Here is a 6,000-nt window from a genome sequence, read left to right on the forward strand (position 1 = left end):
GCCTTCCTCCTGCCTTCTCATCTGTTGTAGGTGCCTCCAATCTACAGACGGACTCCAACTGGCAAGACCCAGCTAGATGCTACAGGACAAGGGGCCCACTCGTGCAATTCATATAGGTCAGCTTCCAGAAGGACAGAGTACTGTGGAAAAGAGTGGAACATGGATTGGGCAGAAGTTGTGCAAATAGAAAACATTATTCACAATCTTCAAGTTGTATTAAGTTTTTTTTTTTTTTAAGGGGAGGAAAACGAGTATATCGTATGTTACCTTTTTATTAGAGAGAGAGAGAGATTGGAATGATACACAAGAAATTGTACCAGGGGTCACCTTGAAGTGGGGGAACAATAGCATGTGGGAGGGATTCGGTGTGGGAGGGTGCGTGAGTCACAGCCCAGCAGGACACACATGGCAGACTCAAGGCGATATGGAGACAGTTTATTTACAAAGGGACCATTTACACAGGTGTAGGTGTCATGGAACATAGGAGCAAGTGCAGGAACCAAGAGCTAGGATCAATGAAACTGTGGCCATTTCTAAGGGACAAGGGGAAGGAATGGTTACCAGCTCCTTGAAGGAGGGAGATCACATTGGGAGGGCTTCCTTGAGAGCAGTAATGACCTGTAGTTGAGGCATACAAGCAGTCTGAGGCAGCCTTGCAGGAAGGGTGCCCTAAACACACGCTGCTACTTTCCTCCGATCTCCTGCCAGTGCCGCCCATGGGCTCAACCCACCTAGAAGCCAGAGGGCATGAGAGCCTGTTGGTACCATAGAAGTGGATCTGGAGGGGTAAGCAGAAGACGCATAACTTACTTTACACTGGACAGGGTTTTTCACTGTTTGAATTTTTCCTACCCCATGCACAAGTAAAAGTAAATGTCAGTTCCCTTCCCCAGCGTGCACACAGAAACAGAGAAAAGTGTAATCCCCTGAAAAGAAGAGGGAAGGACAAATGGCTTCCTATTCCAGGCAAAGCTTGGGACAACAGTTTCTTCCTCAGGGGGCTTGGCATGCTACGCGAGGCTGCTAGATTGATCATTACCAAGATGAAGTTGAAATGCCCATATTTTTGTGTATCTGACCCCAAATGCATCTCTTCGCCCATGCTGCATTTCCCCCCTGCTTTTCTGAAAAGTGACAGCTAAGAATTTAGTTTACTACTATTGTTTCCTCTATCTCTTTCCCTCCTTCCTCGCTTACACCTCTCCCCATGTTTTCCCTGTAATTTCTTTTGATAACTTATAATTTTGAACTCACAATTCATCTAACCATTTGGGAGGCAATTTTCCTGCTCTTACCTTCTTCCAGCCATCACTGTTTAGACAGTCTGGGTGGGGTGGCCCAGTTTTCAATTTCCTGATAACATCTTCCTTGAAGAGACTTTCTCTGCCTTCTCTCTCTGGCTTTGTCCTCTGCTGCTGTCTGCATTCTGCTCAAGGACAGCCTCAGAAGTGCACAACTGTTCCTTGTCTTGCAGTCTCCTGACTTCTGGCACTTTGGTAGAAACTGTCTTTCTTTCTCTTAGCTTCAGTGACACTTCTTTCTCAATAAAATATGCTCTTTCACACAGGTGTTGAGGAATATGACACTTGGAATATATAATAGCTGTATTCTAACATATACCTTTATCAGACAGTAGCTAAAAGAAAAAAAGGAACTCACTGAAGTGGAAAATCCATTCAAAGGATTTGCGTATCTGCCAACCCCAAGCCATGCCCTCTCTGCCCTGCCCCTAACTATGTTTTCTGATTTTCTGAATTTTGTTTGCAAACTTTCTTCTCCCACTGAACAATCATGGAATTAAAACAAACCTTTTTCCTCTTACCTTTACAATAACACTTGTTGGTTGTGGGAAAACTACAAAACCCGAAGAATTAACCAAAAATAAAAGTGCTAATATTATTTGGTATATTTCTTCCAGATATTCTTTTGAGAAGGGTTTTAGAAGTGTACTTACTTTTCAAAATAAAAATAGGCTTTAAGAAATTTTTGACTGTAGGAGTAACATAGGTATGTTTATAATTAGATGCTAAAAAGTATACACATTTTATATATAGATTCATTTGTATTATTTTTTAGATCCACACATAAGTGACATTATGTAGTATTTGTCTTTGTCTATCTGACTTACTTAGCTAAGTATAATATTCTCTAGGTCCCTCCATGGATAAAAAAGGAAAAAAATGAGAATTAATTTTGTTCATAAGATAAAAAAGAGTATACATGTGGAGAAAAACTACCATAGTTCCCCTAGCCGGGGATTATTATTTAGTCTTTTGGTATATACAATTCCATATTTTTCCCAGATACATCTATATCTACATCTATATCTGGTCCCTTCTTTTTTGTCAAAAATCCGATCACATTAAATATACTAATTTTTAAAAAACATACTGACATCTTTCCCTGTCAGTGAGTACTGAGTTACACTATTAGCTTACATACTTTCGGTACCACAATGAGAAATACATTTTAAACTGTGATCCAGTACAGTGTATGTACAGTACATATATAATTGAGATAAAAGTTTCATGAACCACTACTCACCACTATTATGTATGACGTACTCTGTTATTTTCCATTTTATTCTCTTTCATTTTTAAAAAATGCTCGTTATGACCCAGTAAATTGATTTCAAGACCTACTAGTGGGTTGTGACTTGCATTTTGAAAAGCATTCTCCTACGTCACAATTTCAATGGCTTTTTTGTATTTTGAACTCCAGAGTTTACAAGTTGTGTGGGATCATAGAGGAGATCTTGTCCAGCCTCTTCTTTTTATATGCAGAGGAGTGAAGTTTTTACTTTCCCCATAGCTGGTACAAGAATTTCCCTCAGGAAATTTTCTTTGTTTACGGAAATACCTTTGTAACTGCTTGTAGAGGGGAAGCTGCTGTAAAAGGAGCAGCTGAACCACTTTCTGCAAGAAATAAACAAATTTGGGATGGAGAACATCGAGCCACATGTCAGAGAGGGTAGAAGCTGAGTTAAAAAAACAGAGGACTTTTAGAAACAAGAATATCAAACACCGAATTTCTGTTATTTGCACTGCTGTGCTGTAACCTCATCTACTCTCTCAAGTGTTCAGTAAGGCTTAATATTACTTGGGTCTCTTTCCACCAAGTGATAGAAATACAACTCAAATTGGATTAAGAAAAAAATAAGCTAGGAGTGTTTATTCGCTTATGAAATTGAATACACCAGGCATGGCTGGATTTAGGGCCTTAAGTCATGTCACTGACGTTTGGTATCTTTTTATATCTTTTCTTTTTCTCTTGGTTCACTCCCAGGTATTGACTCCCAATAGTTTTCTCTAAAAAGACCCAGGGCTAATTCTTATTGTATGGACTGGGACCATTTGACCATCTTTGAACCAATCATTGTGGCCAGAGGGATGGAATGCTCTGAGTGGCCAGGGTTGGATCACATGCTCACCCTTGGATCCAGAGATGGTGTCACATTCACAACTTCTTGGTTTGAGTTGGGTAAGGAGTGGTTTCCAGAAAATTGGGTTCACAGTGGGAGAATCAATGGTGGGAAGCAAACGTAATATATTGAATACATGCTCATTGACACAGTGCCTCACGGGAGCAGTTTGCTTAGTGGAGAGTAAGGAGCTGAATTCCGCATCTGTTTGCCCCAGTGTAGAAATGGACTCCCTGAGCAGCACATCAAGATGAGCCCTAAATAAAACTAAGAACAAAAGGAAAGTATTCCTGGCATTTCACAGAAATCTTGGGGAGGGCATGACATTCTTCTACAATTTGTACAAAAGGTATCCATACCAATCTTGTCTAGCTTTTAAAGGAAAGAGGATCCCTGAGGAGATGTGGATTGCATAAATGGGAAAACTGAGGCCCAGAGAGGTTCTGAGACCTGCCCAAAGTCACACAGCTAATTTTTATTCGAGCCTAGACTGAGCACAGTCTCCTGCCATGGCTCAGCAATGTTGTCTCCACATGACTCAAGCAGAATTCCCGCTTATATGCTGCTTACATCAAAACTAGAAATGTCCAAAAGCCTTGTTCCCCTGGCAGCTCTTACCCTTATGAGCCCCTCGCTTGACCTTGGGGCTGCCTGGGGGCTCTGCATGGACTTGGAAGGAAGAGCTTGTATGGGAATGGAGGAGTCAGGCTCCAACCTCTTTAGGAGACTGGGAACCCAGGTGTCTGAAAAGGAGGCTTAAGATGCAGGGCCTGGGACTTCCCTGGTGGTCCAGTGGCTAAGACTCCATGCTCCCAATGCAGGGGGCCCGGGTTCAATCCCTGGTCAGGGAATTAGATCCCACATGCCACAACTAAAGATCCCACATACCGCATCTAAGAGCCGGTGCAGCCAAATTTAAAAATAATAATAATAATTTTTAAAAAAAAGATGCAGGGCCCAACAAGAAAAGCAAACCAACTGGGTAGGGTCAGTGGAATAAGCAGGAACGACCAAGAGAAGATAAATGGCTAAAGAAAGGGGATAGATATTTATAACGTACTTCCTATTACCAGGTATTTTGCATATATTATTTTACTCAATCTTCACAAAATTTTTCATTTCAGGGAATGAAAGGGAAGGGGAGGGAAGGGAGTGGCTATCAGCAGGGGCCATGCTGTGAAGGGCTTTGAATTTGGTTGCATGAGAGAGTGAATGAATGAATGGAGTTTGTATCTGTATTACTTTATTGCTGTAACAAAGTACCATGAACTGGGGGCTTTCAACAGCAGAAATTTCTTGTTTTACAGTTCTGGAGGCTAGAAGTCCAAGATCAAGGTGTCAGCAGAGTTAATTCCTTCTGAAGCCTGTGAGAATCTGTTCCAGGCCTCTCTATCCTAGCATCTGGTGTTTTTAGGGCAATCCTTAATGTTCCCTGGCTTGTAAATGTATAACCCCGACCTCTGTCTTTATCTCCTCACGGCATTCTCTCCATGTGCATGTCTGTGTCTGTGCCCCAAATTCACCTTTTTATAAGGATACAATTACATTGGATTAGGGCCCACCCAGTATGACCTCATCTTTAATTACATCTGCTAGACCCTGTTTTCAAATGAGGTCACATTCTGAGATACTGGGGGTTAAGATTTCAACATCTGAATTTTGTAGTGGGGCGGGGGACACAGTTCAACCCATAACAACGGCTAAGTGGAATCTTGAGAAAAGCTGAATGTAGCAAATTTAAACAGATTACTTTAGGGCCTCTATGGTGATGTCACAGCCTCGCAGAAAAATCTCTCATACTCCTCCCGTTGAGACGTGGGGCCTCTGTTCTCTCCCCTGGAGCCTGAGACAGAGTATGGTGGAAATGCTATGTGACTTCCGAGGGTGGAGCATAAAAGGCCATGCCACTTCCACCTCGTTTGCTGGAACACTGGGCTGTACCTAAGAAGTTTGAACACCCTGAGGCCAGCCCTCTGAGAAGCACGTGGATACTCTCTGGCCAGCATTCCCAGCTGAGCCCAGTCCAAAAGTTATCCTGTTGAGACGCCAGACAGGTAAGTGAAAAAGCTATCTGGGAACTGCACACTCCAGCCCCAGCTGTTCTAGTCCCAGCTGGTAGAGGCTTCTGAGGTAAAGTCCCAGCCCTCGTGGAAGAAGGACAGGTAGTTCTGGCTGTGCCCTGTCTGGATTCTGAGCCATAGAATCAGTGAACATAAAAAATGTTTCTTGCTTTAAGCCACTAAGTTTAGGCTGTATATTATCAGCACCCTCCAGAGAAACAAGACCACTTCCAACTCTATCTCCATCTCTCAAGTCCAAAGGCAGCTGTAGGCAGAACTCCCTCTTTCTCAGGGGACATCAGTCTTTTTTTCTCTTGAGGCCTTCAACTGATTAGATGAGGCCCACCCACATTATAGAGGGTAATCTGCTTCACTGAAAGTCTACTGATATAAACATTAATCTCATCTAAAAAAATACCTTCACAGCATCACCTAGACTAGCGTTTGACCGAATATCTGGGTACCATGGTCTAGCCAAGTTGACACATAAATTAACTATTACATACTGGTTTGTTACAC

Source organism: Tursiops truncatus, chromosome 13, assembly GCF_011762595.2.
Source record: "Tursiops truncatus isolate mTurTru1 chromosome 13, mTurTru1.mat.Y, whole genome shotgun sequence".
NCBI lineage: Eukaryota > Metazoa > Chordata > Mammalia > Artiodactyla > Delphinidae > Tursiops > Tursiops truncatus.